The sequence below is a fragment of the Lissotriton vulgaris genome, chromosome 5 (genome assembly GCF_964263255.1).
Source record: "Lissotriton vulgaris chromosome 5, aLisVul1.2, whole genome shotgun sequence".
In the NCBI taxonomy this organism is placed as follows: domain Eukaryota; kingdom Metazoa; phylum Chordata; class Amphibia; order Caudata; family Salamandridae; genus Lissotriton; species Lissotriton vulgaris.
This window is the reverse complement of record NC_141693.1, coordinates 56,010,071-56,037,770: the sequence shown is the minus strand read 5'-3', so window position 1 is coordinate 56,037,770 and position 27,700 is coordinate 56,010,071. Positions and strand designations below refer to the sequence as shown.

Below are 27,700 nucleotides of genomic sequence, written 5' to 3'. Positions count from 1 at the left end.
GGAGAAAGGAACTTTGTGTACTTTGCTTTCAACTTGTGAAGGATCTCCAAGGGCTTGGAAAAGAGGTTGCCTCCTGCTGCAGTCTCAGGGACAACAGACTTCAACCCCCAGCTCCCCAGAGTTCTTGTGGAAGTGCCTGCTTCTGTTTTGGGCCTTCTGAGGAACTGCGTGTCGCAAGGAGCTGGAAGCGCAACGCAACGAGAAGAAGCGTGTCGCCGTCGCTGGGCCTGCCGTCGCAACTCCGAAGGAGGGTGTCGCCGCTGGAACTGTCCCACGGCACCACATCGGAAAGAAGCGTGCCGCAACGAAGAGGAAGCGTGTCGCCGTCGCTGCTGCTGCCGGCGCAACTCCGGAGAAGGAGGTCGTCGCCGCTGTGGTTGTCGCATTGCACTGCATCGACCAAGAGCACCTCACATCCCCGAGAAGCACACCGCCGTCTGAGCTGCTGCCATCGCATCTTGGATGTTGCTGCTGTAGTTGTCGCATCGTGCAGAAGCTTCAAGGATTGTGGGAGAAGAGCGTCGCCGCTGGAGCTGCTGCCGTCTCATCTTGGATGTCGCCGCTGTAGTCCAGGCATCGAACCGAGAGCTTCTCGCATCCCCGAGAAGCGTGCCGCATCTGGAAGATCTTCACGTCTTTATTTCTTTGAATCTGAACTTTGCCTCATTTCCCATCACTACGACATTGCTTGTCGTGGAAGCGCAACGCAACATAAGGTACATTGACGCAGAGTGTCAATTCTAAGAACTGAACTGAACCAAGCTTAAAACTACCATCTTAAAGTAATCATAGTGTGTATTTTTATCGTTTATGGTCTTGTGGTAACTCTATATAATGTCTACTTTTTTTTTATATAAAACCTGTGTGGTGTCCATTTGTAGTGTTGTCACTGGGTTACTGTTTGTGGTCACAACTGCTTAACTTACAACGCCTCTGAAATAGTCCCACTCTTTTCAACGTTTGGTATTTCACTAGCTATCCTGATCAGACCATTTCGCTTCAGTTTGACTTCATACGATGACAACACGCAAATAGTGGTGGCTTTGCGGCCTGGTCAGACATTAGGAATTGAAGACAGGTTCCATGACTGCATGGCAGCAATTGGAAAATGGATGTCAAAGAATTGTCTAAATTGAACTCTGAGAAGACCGAGGTCATCCTGTTCGGTAATGACCTTAACTTCTGGACCCCTAGATGGTGGCCTAATGATATGGGATCACCTTCCATGAAAGTAAAGTGAAGAACCTGGGAGTCATTATCGACGAGAAACTCAATTTTGGGGACCAAATCAATGCTGTGGCTTCCTCCATCCAGTTTTTTAATCAACATGATTAAGAAAATACTGCCCTTTCTGCCTATATCCTGTCAGCGAACAGTAGTCACAGCCCTCGTTCTATCCAGACTTGACTACTGCAATAGCCTGTATTTAAATATTCAGGAACGCTTTGCAAACAAACTGCTGATGCTACAGAACGCAGCTGCAAGGCTGATTACAGGCACACCCAAATTTGCATTTATTTCTAAGGAATTAAAGAAACTTCACTGGCTGCCAGTCAAGCATCGAGTATGTTTTAAAACTCTGAGCATGGTGTTTAAGGCACTACACGGGATAGGACCTGATTTTCTAAAGCAGAAAATACAATGGTATACACCGGGCAGAACCCTGCGCTACGGAGGAGCCAAGCTGGTGACTGTGCCATCTATTAAAAAATCCACATGGGGAGGGAAAAGCTTCCTTTTATGTGCAGCTAAAGCCTGGAACAAGCTTCTCCCCTTTTTGAGAAATGCCACGGACCTACTCACCCTTTCGGAGAGGCCTTACAACTTGGCTTTTCACTCACTAATCACAGATAGCTTAGCCTGGATCTCAGAGAATTAGTGGTTTAGCGCCAGGACAACTTCGGGTAATTATCGCGCTTTATAAATAATGATAACATAACACTGACCTTCAGCCGGCGTGTCCTCCACAGGGCGTCACCAGCGGCTCCATCCGCACAGTTTTACTCGGCCGCACAGACAGGCCACAGCATCTACCCGCACCCCCAGGGGTGCATAGGAGTCAGTCATGACCTCACGCAGTCGGGGTTTCCGAGCTCTCCCCCTCCGGGCCTCCGCCGCCTCTCCACCGCTAACTGTGGAACAGGCTCCGAGGGCAATAAACGCACCGCCATCCACAGGACCCGGCAAGCAACCGGCACCGAGTCACGGCGCCACTCTCAGCAAGGCAGCCGTTCGGTCGTGGTCCCCGTCCTGCAGTGTTTTCAGAGGTAAGAACAGGATTTTGCAGCCTCGGTCTGGAGCTCGTCTAGAAGACGACCGCCATGCTTGGCTGCTAAGCACGCCCCCTACTGACTGGTACTGTATATGTTTGAGTAACGTTGTCACGCTGTGCTGAGTAGTTCTGTATACTTTGGAGTAGCTCTGTAACTCTGTGCCATCTAGTGCAGTGTACTGACTAGTACAATATACCTTGGAGTATCTATGTCACTCTGTACTATCTAATGCAGTTTTACTGACTGGTACAGTATTCATTGGAGTAACTCTTTCACTCTGCACCTCTAATGCAGTGTACGGACTAGTACTGTATACACTGGAGTAGCCTTCTCACTCTGTACCATATAATGCAAAGTACTTAGGAGTAATGTATACCTTGCAGTAGCTTTGTCACTCTGTGCTATCAAATGCAGTGTACTGATTAGTACTTCATACCTTATAGTAGCTCTCTTGCTCTGTACCATCTAATATAGAGTACTGACTAGTACAGTATGCCTTGGAACTATCTAATGCATTGGGACTGACTAGTACTGTGTACCTTCTAGTACCTCTCTATTAGCTCTGGTACTCTGTACCATGTAATATACAGTACTGACTAGTGCAGTATGTCTTGGAGTGGCTCTGTAACATTCAATACAGTGTACTAACTAGTACAGTACACCTTCTGGTAGATCTTTTGATCTGTACTACCTAATGCAGTGCACAAACTAGTACACTTTACCTTCTATAAGCTCTCTTACTCTGTATTATCCAAGACACTGTACTGGCTAGTACTGTATATCTTCTAGTAGCGCTCTTACTCTGCGCCATCTAATGCAGTGTGTTGACTAGTACGGTGTACCTTCTAATAGTTCTGTCATTTTGTCCCATTTAATGCAGCGTCCTGACTAGTACAGCACACTAGTAGTAGCTCTGTTGCTCTGTATCTTTTAATGCAGTGTACTGACTAGTCCAGTGTACCTTAGAGGGTCTCTGTTAATCTGTAACATCTAATACAGTGTTATGACTAGTACAATACCCTTTCTTGTAGCTCTCTTGCTGTGTACCATGTAATGCAGTGTACTGACTAGTACACTATACAATCAATCAGTCAGAGGTTTGTAAAACACACTACTTACCTGTTAGGGTCTCAAGGGGCTGGCGGGTGGGTATGAGCAGCTCCGTTAGGGTCATTCGAAGAGCCAGGTCTTGAGGTCCTTCCTGAATTGGTGCTGTTGGTCTCCGGCGGAGGTGAAGGTCTTGGCTGCGAGGTAGGAGAATGATCATCCTCCTGCTCTGGTCCTGTAGAAGCGTGGGATGGTGGCCAGGGCGAGATTGGCTCAACGGAGGTTTCTCTTGGGGGCGTGGAAGGAGAAACGGTTGTTGAGATATTGTGGTCCGATGTTGTAGAGGGCCTTGTACACGTGCGTGAGCAGCTTGAAAGTTATCCTTCTTTCTGCGGGGAACCAGTGTAGATCATGGAGGCGTTGGGTGATGTGGTTGTGCCTGGGGATGTTAAGGATTAGCCTGGCTGCGGCTTTCTGGATGGTCTGGAGCTTGCGTTGCCATAGTCTAGTCTGCAGGTGATGAGGGCTTGTGCAACCGTTTTTCTTGATTCGGAGGGGATCCGTTTGAATGTTTTGCAGAGTATGCGGAGGATGTTGAAACAGGCTGAGGAGACGGCGTTGATCTGACGAATTATTGTGAGTGATGAATCCAGTATGATGCCGAGGTTACGTGCATGGTCTATGGGGTGGGTGGGTTTCCAATGGCAGGGGGCCACCAGGTGTCCTCCCAATTTCAGGGGGTGGAGCAGAGCATGAGAACTTCTGATTTCTCTGAGTTGAGTTTCAGGCAACTGTTCTTCATCCAGGTTGCAACCGCTTTCATCCCATCTTGGAAGTGTTGCCTGGTGATGTTGGGTTCTTTGGTGAGGGAGAGGATGAGCTGGGTGTCATCGGCCTAGGAGCCCGTGTTGAGCCTGTGGTTTCTGACAATGGTAGCGAGGTGGGACAATGTAGATGTTGAGGAAGGTGGGAGGGTGCGGATGTCATCAGTGGCAGTGAGGAGGGTGGTCTTGGTGCTGTGGTTGCTGCGGAAACCCTATTGGGAAGTGTCGAGGACATTGTTGTGTTGCAGTGATTCTGCTCCTACACACAGCTGTGCACAGAGACTTAGGACCTTACTGAATTAGGGTGTGCCAAAACTCACCTTAGTACCCAATATCCCCTACCAGACTAGCATCAGTGACTCATTGGTTCCTCGTCCTATAGCAAAAACACCAATGATCAGTCAACCCAGAACATGCAACTTAGGTTACCTCAGGTAATGTGGAAAACAAGAACACTCTTTCGGTATACTCTCATACCAGTCCAAAACAGGGAGTCAAGGAGACACGAGCAAGTTTGAAATGTTTATTTCAAACACCGTGATCTCAAGCGCAGCACCTTAGCAAATACAAGCAGACATATTAGAAACAAGATTGTCAGCATAGTTACTATTCCATAAAATACAAAGGGAGAAAGCATGTTGCAATGCTAAATGGAAACAGGTTGAATATATACCTATATTTCACCCTCCCTTGCTAGTAGGTTATTTTATAACTAATAGAAGGTCCCATAGGCTTACATAGGTGGCCCCATACCTCTGGTATTTAGCAGAAGTGGATCACATAGAGTTTTGCACAAGCTCTCAGCATACAAATGTTCTCCAAGTGTGTGTAATCATACTTCCGCATTGCATTATTAAACGCGCCAATATCAGAGGTGGCCACAGCTGCATATGTGTTATGGCTAGAACGTGCGCTGATCAGTTAGAACAACAGCCACAGTGTCAAAGATAACCTTGACGGTCTCGGCATACACTGTACAGACTAAACTAACGAAGCAGCTTAGAAATGCAGCAAAACAAGTTATTCTCATATGAAGCAAAATACTCCGTGTTCTCTAAACAATAGCGCAACTGCGTGTCGTGTGCAAAGCAGAGCAGGAAAGTAAAAATGGCGTTTAAACTTCTAATAAACCCATGCTAACTTAACACTGTGTAAATGTACGGGTCATCCCCACTACACCCTCCCTTGATCGAAGCACGGATAAGAAGGGGGCAAATTTGGAACGCAGAGGTCAAGTTCGAGAGTCAGAATCAAGATCAAAATTTGCCATAACGGAAACGTGAGCCAGCTCCGAATTCAAAAACTATTTCAATTTAGTCAACAATTGTGGGTATAGAAAAGCCAATAGCCAGAAACAAGCATTAGAAATGCAATAGGTCTCGCAGCATTAGAGTTAGTGCTTTTAGAATTGTTTATGGGTTTTTTTGTAAATCTTTTGCATGAGGTTGAGGGTGAGTGAGGGTGAGGGGTTGAGGGTGAGTGAGGGTGAGGCTGAGGGGTTGAGGGTGAGGGTGAGTGAGGGTGAGTGAGGGGTTGAGGGTGAGGGGTTGAGGGTGAGTGAGGGTGAGGGGTTGAGGGTGGGTGAGGGGTTGAGGGTGAGTGAGGGTGAGGGGTTGAGGGTGAGTGAGGGTGAGTGAGGGTGAGTGAGGGTGAGGGTGAGTGAGGGTGGGTGAGTGTGAGTGTGAGTGAGGGTGAGTGGGGGTGAGTGTGGGTGAGTGTGGGTGAGTGTGGGTGAGGGATTGAGGGTGAGGGGTTGAGGGTGAGTGAGGGTGAGGGGTTGAGGGTGAGGGAGGGTGAGGGGTTGAGGGTGAGGGGTTGAGGGTGAGTGGGGGTGAGTGAGGGTGAGGGGTTGAGGGTGAGTGAGGGTGAAGGTGAGTGAGGGTGAGGGTGAGTGAGGGTGAGTGAGGGTGGGTGGGTGAGTGTGAGTGAGGGTGAGTGAGAGTGAGGGTGAGTGAGAGTGAGGGTGAGTGAGGGTGAGTGAGAGTGAGTGAGGGTGAGTGAGGGTGAGTGGGTGAGGGTGAGGGTGAGTGAGAGTGAGGGTGAGTGAGGGTGAGTGAGAGTGAGGGTGAGTGAGAGTGAGGGTGAGTGAGAGTGAGGGTGAGTGAGAGTGAGGGTGAGTGAGAGTGAGGGTGAGTGAGAGTGAGAGTGAGGGTGAGTGAGGGTGAGTGAGAGTGAGAGTGAGGGTGAGTGAGAGTGAGGGTGAGTGAGAGTGAGTGAGAGTGAGGGTGAGTGAGGGTGAGTGAGAGTGAGTGAGGGTGAGGGTGGGTGAGGGTGAGTGAGGGTGAGTGAGGGAGGGTGAGTGAGGGTGAGTGAGGGTGAGGGTGAGTGAGGGGTTGATGTTGAGGGGTTGAGGGTGAGTGAGGGTGAGTGAGGGGTTGAGGGTGAGTGAGATGGCCGCAGCTCTGTAGAGCTCTGTGTTGCTTGGGAGCTTCACGACTAAATGTCGGGACCCACGCTTCTATCATCTGACTTGGCAGATGACCCACTGCATTGGAACACAGCACCTTTCAAAACATGCCCGCATTGTCCGTTTTGAAGAAATGCTGACTGCGGGACAGCTGGAAGTCTGACTGACCATTTAGTCAACAATTGTGGGTATAGAAAAGCCAATAGCCAGAAACAAGCATTAGAAATGCAATAGGTCTCGCAGCATTAGAGTTAGTGCTTTTAGAATTGTTTATGGGTTTTTTTGTAAATCTTTTGCATGAGGTTGAGGGTGAGTGAGGGTGAGGGGTTGAGGGTGAGTGAGGGTGAGGCTGAGGGGTTGAGGGTGAGGGTGAGTGAGGGTGAGTGAGGGGTTGAGGGTGAGGGGTTGAGGGTGAGTGAGGGTGAGGGGTTGAGGGTGGGTGAGGGGTTGAGGGTGAGTGAGGGTGAGGGGTTGAGGGTGAGTGAGGGTGAGTGAGGGTGAGGGTGAGTGAGGGTGAGGGTGAGTGAGGGTGGGTGAGTGTGAGTGAGGGTGAGTGGGGGTGAGTGTGGGTGAGTGTGGGTGAGGGATTGAGGGTGAGGGGTTGAGGGTGAGTGAGGGTGAGGGGTTGAGGGTGAGGGAGGGTGAGGGGTTGAGGGTGAGGGGTTGAGGGTGAGTGGGGGTGAGTGAGGGTGAGGGGTTGAGGGTGAGTGAGGGTGAAGGTGAGTGAGGGTGAGGGTGAGTGAGGGTGAGTGAGGGTGGGTGGGTGAGTGTGAGTGAGGGTGAGTGAGAGTGAGGGTGAGTGAGAGTGAGGGTGAGTGAGGGTGAGTGAGAGTGAGTGAGGGTGAGTGAGGGTGAGTGGGTGAGGGTGAGGGTGAGTGAGAGTGAGGGTGAGTGAGGGTGAGTGAGAGTGAGGGTGAGTGAGAGTGAGGGTGAGTGAGAGTGAGGGTGAGTGAGAGTGAGGGTGAGTGAGAGTGAGGGTGAGTGAGGGAGAGTGAGAGTGAGGGTGAGTGAGAGTGAGGGTGAGTGAGAGTGAGTGAGAGTGAGGGTGAGTGAGGGTGAGTGAGGGTGAGTGAGAGTGAGTGAGGGTGAGGGTGGGTGAGGGTGAGTGAGGGTGAGTGAGGGAGGGTGAGTGAGGGTGAGTGAGGGAGGGTGAGTGAGGGTGAGTGAGGGTGAGGGTGAGTGAGGGGTTGATGTTGAGGGGTTGAGGGTGAGTGAGGGTGAGTGAGGGGTTGAGGGTGAGTGAGATGGCCGCAGCTCTGTAGAGCTCTGTGTTGCTTGGGAGCTTCACGACTAAATGTCGGGACCCACGCTTCTATCATCTGACTTGGCAGATGACCCACTGCATTGGAACACAGCACCTTTCAAAACATGCCCGCATTGTCCGTTTTGAAGAAATGCTGACTGCGGGACAGCTGGAAGTCTGACTGACCATTGTGAGGCTGCCATCTTAAAAGCATTCCAAACAGCCTGAGGAGAGCGCATCCATAGCGCTTGCCACCTCCAAAACACGTGATTCAATTCTCAATGATTGAGGGAATCAGCGGAACAGTCGGCGCTGCGAGGGATATACCCCAGTGGTGAGGATTGCCGTGAATCAGACTCCAGACTGGTGGCCGCCGTGGAATCAAGATGGCGTCGGAGAGGGCGTAGGTGGAGGGCCCGTTGCCGGGGCGACACGGAGGACCTGCTGCAGCATCGGGAGGGTGGCGGAGAACTGCAAGCCCCCAGGGAGCCAAGACACTGTGTTGGAGGTGAGCCTGGCAAGGGTCCTCTACCTGACATCACTGCACTGAAGTGGCAGCGGAGACTCAGAGCGAAGGGGAAGACCTGTGAGCCACACAATCTCCCGTGTGTCCCTCCAGTAACAGTGGAGAGTGCCGGGGAACACAGGGGGTGATTGATGGAGATGGCAGGCACATTCAACAACGTAGTCAGGAGGCCTGCGCCCGAGGCCCTGAAAGCTCCTGAACGTTCCCTGAACCGGTGAGTGAAGAGCGGAAGCGGCTCATCGCGGTGAGCGGGTCACTGGGGGCGCCTTGACTGCCTTATCTTTGGGGGCCTCTCTTTATCTAAAATTAAACTTCGGCACCACTAACCTCTAAATGGTGACCCGAGAGAAGCCCTTTACCCTCAAATGGTTATATTAGGGATCGGAGGGGCACCTTTACACACACAAGATACGTGTGACGCTGTGCTCTGCAGCTGGAGGACGGGCGGCACCGAGGGAGCTGCGACCGGCCTGTGGGAATGACTGGCAGGATCAGTGTGCCTGCAGCCCGGTAGATGAGCATGGCTCGCGGCGGACTGAGACGTAGTCTTGCTGTAGGCTGCGACACGGCGGGAAGGGGAGGGGGCGGAGCGGGTGAGCTGCGCGAGGGACGCAAACCGCGTGGAGTCTTACCGGGGGAGGGGGGAGTGGGCTTGGAGGACGGAGGGTTAGCCTTAGTGTTAGGAAAGACGAGTGATGTGACCGTTGCGGCGATGTTACACGGAAGGAAGTTAGACGGCGTTAGACGGAAGGAAGAGAGGGGAGGGGGAGGAGAAATGCGACACGGCGGGAGGGGGCGGAGCGGGTAAACAAAGACGGACGTGCACGCGCACGCGCTTTTAAGGTCAATGCGCATGCGCATAAGCTCAATGCGCATGCGCATTGACCTTAAAAGTCACGGGCACTGCAAGGAATCGCCACGATTCCTTGCAGTGTAGATAAAGAGTGGATAAGTCGCAATACTCTCGCTTGCTCGATGCGCATGCGCATCGACAGGCGAGACCTAAAAAATAAAGAAGTGACAAAAAATAAAATCCGATGTCCATCACAAGACGTCGATGGCAGAAAAACGAAACGCATCTCACTCCAACAGTGTATATGCACAGTAAGTTGCAACAGCCTCCAATAGGAAGTCATTGTTCTCATCCGAAAACATTTCAGCCATCCAATTCAATAATGGGAATGAACATACATGTTCTTCAATAACCGGTGCCTCTATCACCATCAGAGGAAAACTCGGGTCTTCTTCTATGAAACTGCGAGCCAAGAAGTCATGCGCAGCTGCAAAAACATTCCAACGTCCCAGGACTCCATGCATCGCTGCAAAGGCCATAATCCCACTGCCAGAACAAAGCAATTCATGAGCAACTAAGGGGCTCATCAGTTGATCATAATCCGTGTTGGGAGACACCATACTGCAGAGACACAAATCCAGGGCCCAGTCGAAATCGCAGCTCAGGCAATGAAAGACAGGCTGGACGCAAGTGAAAAAGGAAAATCGAAACGATAATCCATAAGCCGCACTCAATGTAGCCAGAGGCCATAATAGCTAAGCATTCGGTTGCGCAGCAACAACAGTCGGGACATATTGTCGTGAGCCACAGGATGTGCATCCATTTTTAAATAGAAAAAGTAATAGAAGCACCCCGGCCACCACTGCAAGCATCAAGGGAAATCCGCCAAATATGCTTAAAAAAAATCGAATGAAAAAATGCTGGGAACACACCAATTATAGTTTGGAAGGAAGTGAGAAGGCCACTACTAACAATTTTTAAAAAGTGAGCCAGGCCCGTGGTCGCCGAAGTATTAAAGATAGTGTGAATTAACTCCCTGAAATGTAAGGGCAAATCCGTATTTAATAAAGCATGGACTTCTGTGCGGGTGTTGGCCACATGAAGGACAAATGTTTCATGAACAGATGTGAGGGCAGCCTCTTTCTGCGACAATAGAGTTCTTATTCGACTCATCTTGTTGAACTCTATCATAGGCTCAGACTGTGTACTTTCACATACTCACAATGGTCATTATACGGGTGGTGATTGTAAGGAAAGTTCCTATTCAATCCATAAAAAAGGAAATAGAAACCAGAGAATTCCCTAGACAGAGTGAGTTTGACTTGCCACCAGTCTATTTCAAAGGCATACGTCTGCCAATGTTCCCAGCTGAAGCAGTCCCGGTATACACCATCTCACAGATCCTACCAGGGCAGGCAGTGTAACTTGACTCACTCTATGACAGCATAGAGCGATATAATCAATCCATCAGAAAATTACACATTTTTTAATTCCTTGGTACTCACGTGAGTCGACCTTTGTGGAGTCTCAATATAAAACAGAAAATTAGCTCAGCGTAGGTTCACACTTAAATTACCCAAGGAAATTGGAAGTAAAGGCAGCGGTGTGTGAGAGCGTGTGAGAGCAACCTTGCTCTTTTCAGGGTTGAAGGGAAAACATGCTGCCAGCACTTCCTCGCGCTCTAGAGAAAAAAGCGAACAAAATTAGGAATCAGCGCTTACGCGCGCTTACAGGTGGAGGCAACCAAAGAACTGAGAGCAGCGCGCCCTCTCGCATGCAGTCAGAAAGGGCTTGAAAGAAAACAGCGTGTCATCGCGCTTGCCGGTGAAACTGAGCAAGCACAACGCGTCTTCCCGCTTTCGGTCAGAAAGGATTCAAAAAAGAAAAACGTGCATCCTTGCGCCCACGGTCAGAAAGGATTCAAAAACAGGTGCAAACAGAGCTTCCTAGTGTAGTGTCCAGCAGGACACGGTCTAGTTGTTTTCTGTATGGCCTACACTAAACACCCACCCACCACTGATGTCACTGGTCAGGTGACACAGCTTAAATAAAAGTGGCCGAGCGCACGTGCTCTGGGCCAGTTGCACCATGTGGCTCACTGTGTCTGCGTCAGTAATTGCGAGCATGAGGGCCCAGGGCCCCCATCATTACATTGGCGACGAGGAGGGCGGACGCTAGCCACGCGTGCCGCCGATAAAAGAAAAACCCCGGAAAGCAGAAGGGAAGTGCCCATGTGCAGGGCACCCCCTGGGGAAGTGGCGCCGGCCGCCGAGAGGCCCGCGGGGCGTGTGCTGTGCCCCGGGCCTGAAGATCCATGACGATGTGACCGGGAGCCCACCTCGCGTGCCAGCCGGAGAACTGCCCGGTGGGGAGGGGACCCCCACTGAAATAAGCGGACCGACCAGAGCCCACCCGCGTCGACCGCCACTGACCCTCGCCAGGGAGAGTCCAGGCGGTGCCCACCCACGCTAAGGAAAAGGCCCATGGGCCGAAGGTGAGCCCAGGCGCAAGTGCGGTGAATCGTGACCGAAAGCGGAGCCCACCCGCAACGTCACAGCAGAATGGCGGCCGCCAGCTAGCGCCACCGGGGAAAAGTGTAAAGCGGAGCCCACCCGCTACAGACATTAACGTTGCTTCCCACAGCGAGAGCAGCGCCAGCGGAGCCCATCCGCGGCCTGCCTGAAGCGTCCCCTGTCGCGCAGCGAGTGACTGAGGCTGCCGCGGTGAGGGGGGGAACGGACTTGGAAGCGAGCGCGAAGACAGCCTCCGGCCGGTAGCCGGATAGAGAGAGGAGTCCCCAGCGCCTGCACATGTATCAGCACTGCGGGCGAAAGGAGCATGTGTGATGCCGCAGCTGAATGCAGAGAGGGCAGCGAGTGGCCCCCAGACAGATGCCAGCACCCCCCACCCCCTACGCAGCCCGTGAACTAAAGGGCCTGCTGCAGGGACAAAGAAGAGGCAGAATGTTCGCACGCGGCCAGCGCCGCTGAAAATAAGGACAAGAGACAGTGCGGCCCGCTGCCGCAGGAACAAAAGGAAAAAAAAAACAAGCACAAGAGAGAAACCTACCGAGAGGCGATGCTGCTATCAGGCGAGAGGGCCTCGTAAGGTGTGCGTCGTGGGCGGCAGTCGGAACCAATGCTCGCCCGCGGTCAAAGAGGCATGGTGAGAGATCCCCAGAGTAGGCAGTATCACCGTGCAGCCGACCCACAGCTGTGGCCCACTGACCAGTGAATCCATGCCACGCAACATTCACTGGGACAGACATCAGTGTGTACACCACTGGGCGTCAGCGTGAAAAGAAGGAAGCACCCACCACGAGTTGCCCCGCATTTTTCCTCTGCCCCCAAGTAGTCTCCTGCCCGGACAGAGCAACACGCAGCAACACGAAACTCAGCCAGGCTCCAGAAGGGACAAGTTTTGAGGCAACACTGCCACCCAGTGGATATGGTGCAACAGCGCACCTCAAAGGAAAAGACAGCCCCCAGTTAAGCCTGCAACAGGGCGAGTGACCACTGCATTTGTGCCCTAGCAGACCCAAGTGTGCCAGAAGACATCAGACTCCCCGCAGAGGACACCCGACAGAGAATCAGAACAAACAAGCCTACGACAAGCCAAGTGAGGGTGCAGGAACACAAGACAGGCGGGCAGTAGCATATTGGATAGAGGGAAAGAGCACCCGTGAGCAGGAACGACCTAATTGGCAGAGACAAGCAAAGGAAAGGACTCCAGTGTACAAGCAAGCCTGCAGCAACCAGGCGCGCAAGAGACGGCGCAGGAACGCGCCAGAAATGCAGAAACACGCCACGAGGCGCAAGGACGCGCCAGGAGTGCAAGAACTCCACACCCGCATGACAGGACAGCGCAGCACTGCGCCAGGAGCGCCAGAAGTCAGGAGCGCCCAGTGATGCTGCCCAGTGACACACCAACACCACAGAACAGCACTGCGCAGGAACGCGCAAGGAGTGAAGGAACTCCACACCTCAGGACCGAACAGCACTGCGCAGGAATGCGCACGGAGTGAAGGAACTCCACTCCACCACGACTGAGTGACGCAGGGATCGCGTCCTCGGAGACCTGTCAGTAGGTCACAGCGAAGATGACTTGCCAGAAAGTCACCGCCAGACACGGACCAGTCAGATGGTCGCCCGAAAGGAAAGGAAGAAGATGACCAGTCAGATTGTCGCCCGAAAAGAAAGGAAGAAGCTGACCAGGCAGATGGTCGCCCGAAATGGAAAGAAGACGCGGACCAGTCAGTTGGTCGCCCGAAAGGAAAGGAAGACGCTGACCAGGCAGATGGTCGCCCGGAAAGAAAAGGAGAAGATGACCAGTCAGATGGTCGCCCGGAAAGAAAAGGAGAAGATGACCAGTCAGATGGTCGCCCGGAAGGAAAAGGAGAAGATGACCAGTCAGATGGTCGCCCGGAAAGAAAAGGAGAAGATGACCTGCCAGAAGGTCACAACTGCGAAGACATGCCAGAAGGTCAAAGCTAAAGTAACTGAATAGTCTGACATGAAGACCGACGTGAAGTTCAAGAAGAGGTCCATGGACGGGACCCAGAAGAGGTCTGATAACACCGACCCGAAGTAAAGGAGGAGCGGCAGGAAGAAAGGTGCGATGCCTGTTTTTGGTCATCGGAAGAAGAGAAGGCGTGTCCTAAGGGTAGGACGCAACCAGGGAGAAACGTGTGGAGTGCACGCCACACGGAGATGACCTGGGTAGTTAAGACAAGAAAAGGGACCGACCATGTCGTGAAAGGAATGGAGGAGAAGAAGGGTAGTGAGTGCCACAGTGCCACTAGAAGATCACAAGAAGAGAAGAGGTGTGACCAGTCGACTCACACACCCATCAGAAGAAGATGGTGACATGCACCAGAACACCGGAGTGCAGCGGAGAACAAGGCATGGCATGAACACTGGCGGCACCAGTCAAAGATATCCACCTACGAGCCATCCATCCAGGTGGCGATCGCAGAAGAGGGCAAGTTTGGACTGTTGACAACAATCTACTTTTGGGGTTGAGCGGAAGATTGGATGGCGAGAGTGCTCACACATCCGGCTGAGGAACTGACCACTCCACACCAACCCGTGGCAGCCCAAGAAGCAAAGGCCTCAAGGGTGTCTGGTGGCAGCAAGTCCCGCAAGAGAGACAGATCCACATTGGTGCATCTGCAAGACCCACTGAGAGGAAAGCTTTGCGTGCAAGAAAAGAGTCAACAGCGTAACCTTCAGGTGGAACTAGGACACAACGGTGAAGATCGTGGAGCGCCCCGCTCACTGCCCGAAGGCTATGGTGGAGCAACATGACGGAAAACACCAGTCCAGTGGAAACCTGGCAAAGAGGTCCTCCCGGACATCTTGTGAGAGAGGAATACCGGCGAGAGGGGCATCCTAGTGAGAGGTATGTATGCACCTACTCCTTTCATCTGCCCAGAAATACTTTGAAGCCTGCCCCGAGACATCACCACAGACCAGGACTGAAGAGGAGAACCGAGAAGACAAACAATACTCAGATCACGTCACCCTTCTATCTAGCTACCAACTGTCACCAGTGGTGTGAAGCAAAGACAAGACAAATAACAACGTCCAGGCGGCGCAGACAGAAGATAGGACCCGCCGAACAACGGCGAACCATGCCACAATGACTCATTGTCCTGGTTGCAGTAACTACACTATCTGCGGCCTGCAATCCGTCAAAGAGACTCGTTTCAAATCATCGAGTCCAGTGTTATATTTTCTGTATCGTTTCTTTCCCACAGGTTGAACCTTGTCGTGGGGTTTGCGAACTGTACTTTTTCTCCCACAGGTTGGACTTTTCTTTGTTTTCATTTTTCCCCAAGTTTGGGAGGGATGTAGTGTCCAGCAGGACACGGTCTAGTTGTTTTCTGTATGCCCTACACTAAACACCCACCCACCACTGATGTCACTGGTCAGGTGACACAGCTTAAATAAAAGTGGCCGAGCGCACGTGCTCTGGGCCAGTTGCACCATGTAGCTCACTGTGTCTGCGTCAGTGATTGCGAGCATGAGGGCCCAGGGCCCCCATCATTACACCTAGCGCTATAGAAAAGAGGTTCCACAAGCAGATCCAGGGTACTGCAAGCTTGGAGAGGAGAGACAGAGATTCTAACACGAAACAAAGAGGCGTGGTCCAAACAGGAAGTAAAGCCAAGCACTAGGGGCCGGCCTCTCACAGCTAATAAGCTGTGTCGGCCAGCTGACAGGACCCCTGTGCAGTTTGTGAAAGCACACCAGCCACCTACCTCTCTGATGCATCATGGGAGGGGTAGTCTCTGACCTATGACAAAGACAAGGTACCAGAAGCCTGGTTGTTAACTGTGCTCTTCCATTAGACCACCAGGGATGAGGTGCAGGCAGGAGCCTGTGGGGGTACGGCACCGTTACTCCAAATCTTTTTTTCCGCAGACTTTCAGTCCGCATACCATTACTCCGCGAGGTCATTGACCTTGCATACCATCACTCCGCATTTTTTCACAACGCAGCTGCATTTACCACGCATGCCTTTACAACGAATTACGTTGTAAAGGCATGTATGGTAAATGCACATGCGTTGTGAAAAAATAATAGACTTCAAGAAGATGGAACCCGGAGGAGTGTGGAACCACAACGACAAGAGAGGTAAGGGGGTTTGGGTTAATTTTTTAGGGGTGGGGGACGTGCCGGGGTAGTGATTGTGTAGGGTAGTGTAGTGTAGTGTTAGTGTAGTGTAGAGTTGTGGTGGTTGTGTAGTTTAGGGTCGTGCTGGGGATAGTGTTATAGGGTTTAGGGTAGTGTTGTAGTGTTTGTGTAGTGTAGGGTCATGCAGGGGTAGTGTTTTAGGGTTTAGGGTAGTGTTGTAGTGTTTGTGTAGTGTAGGGTCATGCAGGGGTAGTGTTTTAGGGTTTAGGGAAGAGTTGTATTGTTTGTATAGTGTAGGGTCGTGCTGGGGGGTAGTGTTATAGGCTTTAGGGTAGTGTTGTAGTGTTTGTGTAGTGTAGGGTCATGCAGGGGGTAGTGTTATAGGGTTTAGGGTAGTGTTGTAGTGTTTGTGTAGTGTAGGGTCGTGCTGGGGGTAGTGTTATAGGGTTTAGGGTAGTGTTTTAGTGTCTGTGTAGTGTAGGGTCGTGCTGGGGGTAGTGTTATAGGGTTTAGGGTAGTGTTTTAGTGTCTGTGTAGTGTAGGGTCGTGCTGGGGGTAGTGTTATAGGGTTTAGGGTAGTGTTTTAGTGTCTGTGTAGTGTAGGGTCGTGCTGGGGGTAGTGTTATAGTGTTTAGGGTAGTGTTTTAGTGTCTGTGTAGTGTAGGGTCGTGCTGGGGGTAGTGTTATAGGGTTTAGGGTAGTGTTTTAGTGTCTGTGTAGTGTAGGGTCGTGCTGGGGGTAGTGTTATAGGGTTTAGGGTAGTGTTGTAGTGTTTGTGTAGTGTAGGGCCATGCAGGGGTAGTATTTTAGGGTTTAGGGAAGTGTTGTAGTGTTTGTATAGTGTAGGGCCATGCTGGGGGTAGTGTTTTAGGGTAGTGTTGTAGTGTTTGTGTAGTGTAGGGTCGTGCTGGGGGTAGTGTTATAGGGTTTAGGGTAGTGTTGTAGTGTTTGTGTAGTGTAGTGTCATGCTGGGGGTAGTGTTTTAGGGTTTAGGGTAGTGTTGTAGTGTTTGTGTAGTGTAGGGTCATGCTGGGGGTAGTGTTTTAGGGTTTAGGGTAGTGTTGTAGTGTTTGTGTAGTGTAGTGTCCTGCGGGGGGTAGTGTTTTAGGGTTTAGGGTAGTGGTGTAGTGTTTGTGTAGTGTAGGGTCATGCAGGGGGTAGTGTTTTAGGGTTTAGGGTAGTGTTGTAGTGTTTGTGTAGTGTAGGGTCATGCAGGCGGTAGTGTTTTAGGGTTTAGGGTTGTGTTGTAGTGTTTGTGTAGTGTAGGGTCATGCTGGGGGTAGTGTTTTAGGGTTTAGGGTAGTGCTGTAGTGTTTGTGTAGTGTAGGGTCATGCAGGGGTAGTGTTTTAGGTTTTAGGGTTGTGTTTGTGTAGTGTAGGGTAGTGTTTGTGTAGTGTAGGTTAGTGTTTTTGCAGGGTACTCACTTACCTTTAAAACTTTTAAAATGAGTATACCTTTAACATGCATGCCTTTGCGTTGTAAAGGCATGCGTGGTAAAGGCATATTCGTTGTAAAAGTTTGCGTTGTGTTAATTTTCGGATTGATAGTATTTGCGGAATCATTTTTGCAGAGTGATGGTATGTGGGATATTTGTATGCGGAAAAACGTCACATATTCGCCTGTGGGTGGACAAGAGCCTCGAACACCTGCCTTGCACAGAGCTCGGTCTCAAGGGCAGTCCCTCAATGGTGGAGCTGCGCGGGGTGAGAGCAGTGGTATTGACCAGGAAGGACAGTGGCCTTGTTCTGTCACTCTACCATCTAATGCCATGTACTGACTAGTACTGTACACCTTCTATTAGCTCTCTCACTCTGTACCATCTAATGCAATGTACTGACTAGTACTGTACACCTATTGGCTCTCTCACTCTGTACCATCAAATGCAATCTACTGACTGCACTTATACCTTCTTGTAGCTCTTCTACTCTTCACCATCCAATGCAGTGTACTGAGTAGTACTGTATACCATGGTATTGCTCTGTTACTCTGTGGCATTTAACGCGGTGTACTGACTAGTTCAGTGTACCTTCTAGTACCTCTGTCACTCTGTACCATCTAATGCAGTGCATGTGTAATGTATACCTTGCAGTACCTCTGTCACTCTGTACCATCTAATGCAGTGCATGTGTAATGTAGACCTTCTAGTACCTCTGTCACTCTGTACCATCTAATGCAGTGCATGTGTAATGTATACCTTCTAGTACCTCTGTCACTCCGTACCATCTAATGCAGTGCATGTGTAATGTATACCTTCTAGTACCTCTGTCACTCCGTACCATCTAATGCAGTGCATGTGTAATGTATACCTTCTAGTACCTCTGTCACTCCGTACCATCTAATGCAGTGCATGTGTAATGTATACCTTCTAGTACCTCTGTCACTCTGTACCATCTAATGCAGTGCATGTGTAATGTATACCTTCTAGTACCTCTGTCACTCTGTACCATCTAATGCAGTGCATGTATAATGTATACCTTCTAGTACATCTGTCACTCTGCACCATCTAATGCAGTGCATGTGTAATGTATACCTTCTAGTACCTCTGTCACTCTGTACCATCTAATGCAGTGCATGTGTAATGTATACCTTCTAGTACCTCTGTCACTCTGTACCATCTAATGCAGTGCATGTGTAATGTATACCTTCTAGTACCTCTGTCACTCTGTACCATCTAATGCAGTGCATGTGTAATGTATACCTTCTAGTACCTCTGTCACTCTGTACCATCTAATGCAGTGCATGTGTAATGTATGCCTTCTAGTACCTCTGTCACTCTGTACCATCTAATGCAGTGCATGTGTAATGTATACCTTCTAGTACTTCTGTCACTCCGTACCATCTTGTACTGACTTGTACATTAGATTTCAGTACCTCTGTTACTCTGTACCATCTTGTGCAGTGTACTGACTAGTACTGTATACCTTGTAATAGCTCTCTTACTCTGTACCACAGTGCACTAACAAGTACTGTATACCTTCCAGTAGCTCTCTCACTCCATGCAATTTAATACTGTGTACTGACTAGTACTGTATGCCTTGGAGTAGCTCTATCAGTCTTTGCCATATAATGCAGTGTGTGCAGTGCACTGATTCTTACAGTACACCTTTAGGTAGATCTGTGACTCTGTACTATCTCATACAGTGTAGTACAGTATATCTTCTAGCATCTCTGTCACTCTGTACCATCTTATGCAATGTACTGACTGGTACTGTATACCTTATATTAGCTCTGGTACTCTGTACCATTTAATATACAGTACTGACTAGTATAGTATGCCCTGGCTCTGTTTGTCTGTCACATTGAATACAATGTGCTGACTAGTTGAGTACACCTTCTGGTAGATCTTTTGCTCTGTACTATCTAATGCACTGTACGGAATAGTACAATATATATTCTATTAGCTATCTTACTCTGTAATATTCAATGCAGTGTACTGGCTAGTACTGTATACCTTTTAGTTGCTCTGCCACTCTGTGCCATCAAGTCCAGTGTACTGACCAGTACAGTGCCCTATCTGTTGCAGTGTTCAGTGTAGTACAGTGTGCGCAGTGTCTGTGTCTAGTATGGTGCGTGGTGCACTGCAGTGTGTGGTAGAATGTTTTGTCTATATAGTGTAGTGTAGTATGCCTCAAGTGTGGTAGTGTGGTGTAGTGTAGTATGCCTCATGAGGGATAGTGCAGTATGCCTTATGTGTGGCAGTGTGGTGTAGTATGTGCTGCGTGGTGCAGTGTAGTGTGTAGTAGAATGTCCTCTGTAGTGCAGTGTGCTGTTCGGTGTAGTGTGTGCTCTAGATTAATGCGCGCTTTAGTGTAGTGAGCAGTCTTGTGTGGTGCGTTTTAGTGTAGTGAGCAGTCTAGTACTGTGCATTTTAGTGTGGTGATCAGTCTAGTTCCGCACGCTTTAGTGTAGTGCTGTGTGTTTTAGTGTAGTGAGCGATCTAGTGCTGTGCGTTTCAGTGTAGTGAGCAGTCTAGTGCCGCGCTCTCTTGCGCCGCGTGCTCCTTCCAGGTCTGGTCTACTTTAATCATATGATCATTAATCATATTAATCAACAGAAGCAGTAATTACAGCCTTTCTTTGTGTCATTAAATCTCTAATTGTGAATCTCTTCTCTGCAGTGATGGTGACTCTGGATCCTGACACGGCTCATCCTGGGCTCCTCCTGTCTGAGGGGGGGAGACGAGTGGGAGAGAGGGACACAGTTCAGACCCTGCCGGACACCCCCAAGAGATTCACCTACTACTACTGTGTGCTGGGGAGCGAAGGGTTCACCTCCGGCAGACATTACTGGGAGGTTGAGCTGCTGCATGAGGGGTGGGGCTGGCGTGTGGGGGTCGCAGCAGAGTCTGTGGACAGGAAGGAAGACTTCCCATTGTGCCCTGAGTGGGGAGTCTGGGCTGTGCAGGGGTGGAGGGGGCAGTACGAGGCTCTCACCTCCCCTGAGACCCTTCTGTCCGATTGTGAGAAGCCCCTGAAGCTGGGGGTGTATCTGGACTACGAGGCGGGGCGGGTGTCCCTGTACAATGCTGACTCCATGGAGCTTCTCTTCTCCTTCCCGCAGGCCCCCTTCACAGAGAGGCTCTTTCCGTTCTTCTGTCCCTGGAGAGAAGCGGAGCTGAGGCTGGTGTGAGAGCTGCAGGGAGCTTCAGACCCTCATCCTTCCCTGTGCAGTGATAATGTGACCAGGAGCACAAGCAGAGATGCTTTTAAATAATAAAACGTCCCTTTGGGGATAAGTCCCTGGGGGGGAGAGGTGGGGTGGCAGCGGCGGGGTAACTCCAGTGACAGAAAATGAAGGTTTCTTTCATGTAGATTTATTAATGTATAGATGTCAGTCGACGCCATGTGCAGAGCCACCCTCCCTCACATGAAACTGACTGCTACATACTCTTTTCCTTGTACAATTTTAAAACAAGGGCAGGAAATGTTTGCTGTGTGAATCATGCACCAGACGTCATGTAACATATGATAAAGTCTCTGTAAAATTAAAAAATTTGTATTTCTTTCTCACGCGGAGCTTTGACATTAATATGCACATTATAGCGCTGTGCTGAGAAGTGATTGTTTTTAAACATGACCCATGACCCTAGAAACCATTCCTTCCCCGCCTAACAACAGGGATATTATTAATGACCTCAGACGCAAGACAGTTGCCACTTGAACCCTGTATGCAACCCAGATTCAGGGCGGCTTTAGGACAGTGCGACCAGTGCAGCCGCACCTGCGCTATTCTGGGAGCAGTGATGTGTGCAGAAATAACTTTGGGTTTTAAAAGCACCTGCTGCTTCCTTGTGTGTCCAGCAGGTTTCAGGCAACAATAAAAATGTCAAGATAACACAGGTGATTAATGTTTCTGCTGGAGAGAGATCACAGTTTTGACTCAAAGTAGCACAGAGGGTTAATATGCCTGCTGCAAAGAACGTGTACATGCAGATCACAGAACAGTAATCCTCATTGGTTTGTGTAACATTTCCTATAGACTGATTTACACATATAAGATTCATTGCCTCTGTTAATGTGTGTTTGGTGTAAAGTGCTCTGACGCCCTAGGGTTGGCATGAGTAGCGCTATAAAAGAAAATACATGCATGTGAGGGAGGAGCTGTGTAGAGATGAGTGCCACTGTTGGAAGGTGGGGTTGAGGGAATATTTGGAAATGGCTGTCATGGGCGGAGGGGCGCGTAAAAATATTGTCACACCTGGCGCCTCTAACTCTAAAGCCGGCTCTGCCCAGAATCCTTTAGATCCATTAATTCAAACTCAATAGTTTTTTTGTAGCGCTGCTATTCTAAACTCACGGTTTTGAAGGTGCTTTAATATGGGATAGGGAAGAAAATGGACCATCGGTGAAGTCAAATATTTGTCTATGATCACAAAATGTGGTTACGCGGCGAAGCCGCAATTAATCCAGGTGTTCTAGTTTCCTTTCTGACAAATTACCTACTAAATGGGTATCTATTTGTCTCTCCTTTTGGACAAGGTGAGCATGACGAGGCCAGTTGAGATATATCACAATACAGAACTATTTTTAAATATTGCAGTTCCTTAACTGCAAAGATTCCATCACATTTACGGACCCACCATGAATAACATGTTTTCTTGTGCAACATCTGCCCTGCTGCACAAGCCACTATTGTAGCTTATGAAATGTGTATTGTGCAAAGATAGGCAGACTCTGTGAACAATTTGCAATAATGTTATATTCCAGCAGCACAAATACAACACAATAGCCTCCTGCAGGGCTTTCATGACTCCACAAACATTTCCAGGCCCTGCAAACATATTAGGTAGAATTAACTTGTCTGCAACATTTTTTCCAGATGTTATTGTGTATTTACAGGCCATCCTGTATTAAAAGTAGAATATATTTTTGTCATGAAACTTTAAGAAGAGCAGCTACACGTGTTACCCTCGGAAGCAAACCTGCCTTTCAAGCCGACGCCAGTGCATGCTGGGACTGAGATAAAAAGGTAGTTAATAGAAGCAATAAACCACATGTCCTAAAATGAAAATTTATATTGACACAAAACATCAGGGGTTGGGTGGTGGGTCACTTGGAGTGAGGTTTTGACACCAGGTCAAGCCAAGCAGAATGATCTTGCTACAAGTTTTAAATGCTACTGCCTGGGAGAGCAGGAATGATGTGTAATACCCGTCACCTCTTCATCCCTTTTTGGGGTTTCTGCTTCCTGATATCCTTGTCTTTGCTTCATGGAGATTGGATGTAATTCTTGTTTCTTGAGTAAGACGTGGGCTGAGTATGTTCTCTTTCAGCTTTAGTGTCATGACATCTATTTATAAGGTAGCTCAGTAGGTTGAGGCACATCTGCGAGACCCATGATCTAGAGGTCACAGGTTAGACTCCTGACAGGTGCTTCTCTGACTTTCTAATGATTGTCCTGTATTTTATCATTTATATAAACCTTCCTGCTGTTACCAATGGCTGCAGCTGACGTCACTGAGAAATGGACCTCCAAGCCCTAGACATTCATTTAAGATCATTATGAATTCTGGGGTTGTAGTTTTGGTTTACTTCAGTACAAATATTAACATTATCAGATTAAAAAGAGTTTCGCTGGTGATAAATTAAGATTACCAGTGAAACATTTTGCAAAAACATACTAAACTGATCAATGTACGATACTTGCAATTGTCAAACTTTTTTCAGGAGCTCTGTGTCAATCTGGGGTAACTGGACTCAAACTATAACAAGGAGAACCTGTTGCCACTGGTGCCCTGGGGCTTCACCTTACTGTGGGGTCCAAGACTGAGCACCAAGTGAACCCCTCACCCCTGGACTCTGAGTAGTGAAGTCGAGCTGTCCGAGGCTTACTCAAGGAGAAGGTGCGGGTTAGAAACCAAGAACTCAGTAAAGCAGAAAACAGTTAAATGATTGTCCAGGGAGTGGAAAGATGCACCTAGTTATACTCTGGAGGTTGGGGGGTGGTCCATACGGACCCTCATGTATATAGCCCTGTTGCCCAGTCGATGAAGATAGAACGACATTTGTACATAGTGCTTAGAAGGCCTTGTACATGATGTTCGTGGCATCATGTTAATGTTGTTTGAAGATAGATATGTAAATAAAGCAGTTTCAGAGAAACTAATCCAACATTGCTGTGCACGGAAATCTGTGCAGAAGAGCACGGCAGAAATGTAATTTATAAAAAATAGGACAATGTAAGAAACGAGCAACTTCGCTACATGGGCCTAATCCAGGCATATAACAGTATCGTGCTGTCGCAGTGAATGTGCTGTAGGACAGTTGAGAATGAGGACAGGTATGCAATAGGACAGGAGGTTGAATAGGACTTGGTCCTCCGGCTCTCACTGCTCTCTCAGGGTCTGTAGTTAACCCCCCCTCCCTTTCCTTCTGGAATGGGCTGTGCAGTTATGGAGCAGTAATGGTGCCAGTGTCTGTGGTGGTCCCTTCTTATGAGGTCTCAGTTCACACTGTACCTTAATTCTATTTCACTAGAGGGTGTTCTCACTGGACTCGTCAGGGGATGCCACTCCAATAGTGCACGCGCTCACACACCGCTCCTGGGGCAGCCAGGCTGACTCTACCTTGGCCCTACCTTGAGCACTTATTACCGTTGGTGCCCAGACGCATGTCTCCAGTCCAGGTGAGGGGCCAGAGAGAGAGAGTGGCAGAAGTGATAGGTAGAGAGGGAGCGAGAGAGGGGTGACATTGGAGGGGAATAGGAGAGTAGAGAGGAAGTGGTAGGAGTGAAATGAGAGGGAGAAAGAGAGAAAAGGGAGTGAGAGATACACTGATGTGGAGAGAAAGAAAGGTGGAGATAGGAAGGAAGTGGAGAGAGAAAGCGAGAGATCGAGGAGATGGATGGTGGTGAGAGTGTGAGTGTAAGAGAGACAGAGTGAGGAGGTAGAGAGTGGAGAGTGGAGAAAGAATGGGATAGAGAAAGAGGGTGGGTGGTGGGAAACAGAGAGAGAAAGAGAGAGACTGCCAGCAGTCAGTCTTTAGAACGAGTGACTGCTCAGATGTTTCTGCACGTCTGAGGGTTGTCCGGCTCCCACCGCCTGTGATGGACTGAGGGGACCGGGCCCTTGGGATCTGCATTAAGAGGACACCATGCTTCTGACCCGCACAGCTAGACCCTACGGATGAACAGGTGTGTAATCTAGCGCCTAGGTGCCCTGGCCTGAGGATCATGGCAGCCCAGTTAAATTGCACCAGAGCAGAGACCGGTGCATGGACTGCCCCCTCTACGCCTCCCCCCCCAAACACACATACAAGGACACAGCAGCAAAGCCGAGGCTGGTGTAGAGGCTGCACCCACCCCCCCTTCTCCAGTAATAAAAATGTAACAAGGGGCACAAATAATCTTCTCCCTTTCTGCTGAAGGTGCGTCCAAGCCATCATCCCTTCAAGCAGGGCTACGCAATATTGCATGGTGGATGCAAGCCAACTCACTGAAACGTAACAGGGAGAAGACTGAGGTGTTGATACTGGGGAATAATAAAAAGCTCTGGGGTCCCCAACACTGGCCATCTGAATTGGGTGCCCTTCCTCAGCCCACCCATCAAGCCCGTAATCTAGATTTCATCATGGATGATTAGATGGCTCAGGAAAATGCTGTGGATTCTGCCAGTCTCTACTCAAAGAACTGTAATCCAGGCTCTTGTCATCTCACGCTTGGACTACGGCAACATTCTCTTTTTAGGGGCCAACAAGGACGTGATACCCAAGTTGAGGGTTGTGCAAAATGCTGCAGCCCGCCTACTTTGCCACATTTCGATAACTGACCCAATTTCAAGCTCTTTACGTGAACTGCACTGGCTTAAGGTTGAAAACTGCATCAAATTTAAAACTCTAACCTATATGTTTCAGATTAAAACCGGCAAGGCCCCTGAATACTTCAACACTATTGTCCACCAATATGCCCCGTCACGTTCTCTCCGCTCATCCACCCAGATGAAATTCACGGTTCCTCGGCATAGATTGTCACGTATGGGTGGCAGATCCTTCTCTTGCCTGGGCCCCACCCTGTGGAACTCTCTTCCTCTGCCATTAAAGAAAGAGACTACTTTTGTCCACTTTCGGAAGTCACTGAAAACTTGGCTATTCAATCAATAAGCTTCCTCCTTCTTTCTCTCTCCTTGGCCTTTCAGGCGGCGCCGGGAACCCCTTGGCTAGTTGTGCGCCTTACAAATTTGAAATAACATAGCATACCAAGCAGAGATGCTGCTACCAGGGCCAGTCTCTTGCAGCAGAGCGAGAGGACAGTGATAATTGTATCCAGGAGGGTTGCACTTTGGGTGCCGCTCCGGACCTTAACGATCTGTGTGTCATGTCCATGCACGAGAGGCTGACAGTGAGTCAAAAAACCATCAGTGACTATCGGGGGCATTCCTGTCCTAGCATCTTATCATTTTAAAATTATTAGGTACACACATCCCTCAACTTCCTTCACAACTGACCCGTCGCACTCTTGCCCTTCTGAACTAGGGATCTGCACATAACTCTGCCAATCCCCTCAATTCCAACTTGCAGAGACCTCTGTAAAACCAGCCCTGGCCGCTCTACCAGTGTATTAGAATCCTGACATGAAGTAATGCACCTAAACAGGTGATCACTCCAGCACAAAAGCTGCCGATGGGTGTTGCACGTCTTTACCACGACCGGTGACAGCGGCACTTACATCAAGTGGTATGCCGATTCAATACCAGCCCTTGCTGGCTCGTCCCATTTGAGGAGGGTGGGAAGCTATGGAAGAGGACAGCCGGGGTCCCAAAAGTGGCATGTTACGGATTTAACTGTGGAATGTGTTTCCACCAGTTTTGCCGCTGTTGGTATGAATGTTGTGGCTGTGTGTGGAGACACCCGCTTACACAATGTTTAGGACTGTTGATGGTGGGGGAACAGTGGGAGTGGTCCCGGGCCGGGGGCTGCAGTCTGAGCCTTAAATGATCCAGAGAGGGAAGTGGCCGTCAGACTCAAAGGGGGTTTCAGTGGTGGTTTTACATTGAGATATCAAGGCCCGCGACAACAGTCCTGGTCAGCGTCAGTCAATGATGAAGGAGAAACCAAGGAAAGAAGTGGAGGAAGAAAGAATTGCAGGTCCAGGTTTGAGTGGTCATTGCCAGATTTGATGCTGCCACTTTTGGGGGTAGTTTCAAAGAAAACCCTAGGAGAATATTGTTTAATTCACCATTTATCGTGGCCGGAGGGGGCGTAAGTGAATGGATGCAAGACTCCGGAAGATACAACAGAGCAGTGTGCTCTATCGGTTGATACTATTCGTTTTGGGCAGAACAGGTAAAATGTTACCTTAAGTCGGCATTTCCCATAATGCCAGTTCATATAGTCGAGATTTCTTTGCTGGGGATGTCATTTGAAGGGACAATATATGTAGACTGAGTTTTGTCCAGGGGTTGTGCAAATTCTTGTCCTCTTTTTGAATTTTTCAGCACCTTCTTATAATGTGGTTTGTCAAGAAGAACTGGTCATCGGCTAATTTTCATGGATGATTTCTTGTTTGTTGAGAAGGAGGTTCATTTAATTACCGAGAAGTGTTGGGCATTTTTCAGTACTTGGCAGAGGTTTTTGGGGTGCCCTTAGCCCCAGAAAGACAGAGGGACTGAGTACTATATTGATTTTTCCCAGAACTGTCACAAAGAAGATGCGGCGAGATTGCCAGGAGACAAAGTGCGGGAGATTGTTTTATTGGTAGAAGAGGCGTGCAAAGAGCGGAAGTTGGCGCTCCATAAGGTTAAATGTTTGTTGGTGCCTCTCAGTTTTGCATGCAGAGTGGTCAGGCTGGCAGAATGTTTTACACAAGGTTGGGCTTTGCCATGTCAGGGGTGGATTTACTGCACCATAGAGGGTGAATGGCAGTTGCTCCTCGTGCAGATCTGCATGTATGCCAGCATGTCATTGAGAATTTAAACAGAGTAAGCATGTTTTTTGCAGAGTCCCTTGGTTGTGGCTTGTTCTGGGATGGATGGCGGTGTGCAGAACAATGACTTTTTCACTGGCGGTTGCTTTGGTGGTGTGTTGTGTGAAACTGATGAACAGAAGAGTAACGTTCAACGTGGATAACATATCAGGGGTTGAGTTGTTTAACAGAAGGCAAGGACTTGAGCGTTTCGCGGCTCTTGTGGAAGGGTTGTAGGGTTGTCTGTATTTCAATATTGCTTTTAGAGCAAATCATATTCCTGGAACGAGCAATGACATTGCTGATACTTCATCTTGTTCGCAGTGGAAGAGTTTTCGAAGTTTCGCCCTAGAAACGGAAGAGAGGACAACCAAGTTGTCACAGGACATCTCGTCACTGGGGCAATGAGCATGCTGGAACTTGCCGAACATTCTGTATCAGTAACTACTAGATGATCCTACTGAAAGGCTTGGTGGGAGTTTAAATATGGTTGAGGTAGGAAGAAAGGGGGTGATAAAGTCTGGAACTGAGTAACGAGGACATCATGCGTT

General features: G+C 49.4%; 1 pseudogene across 1 annotated transcript in view; it reads left to right on the top strand.

Moving 5' to 3' along the window:
- LOC147710138 (E3 ubiquitin-protein ligase TRIM39-like) overlaps positions 1 to 20,751 on the top strand; it is a 241,832-nt pseudogene extending 221,081 nt beyond the window's left edge. The window contains exon 6 of the transcript XR_015295578.1: positions 19,870 to 20,751. The product of XR_015295578.1 is annotated as an E3 ubiquitin-protein ligase TRIM39-like (transcript). The remainder of the gene's footprint in view (positions 1 to 19,869) is intronic.
- The last annotated feature ends 6,949 nt before the right edge of the window (positions 20,752 to 27,700 follow it).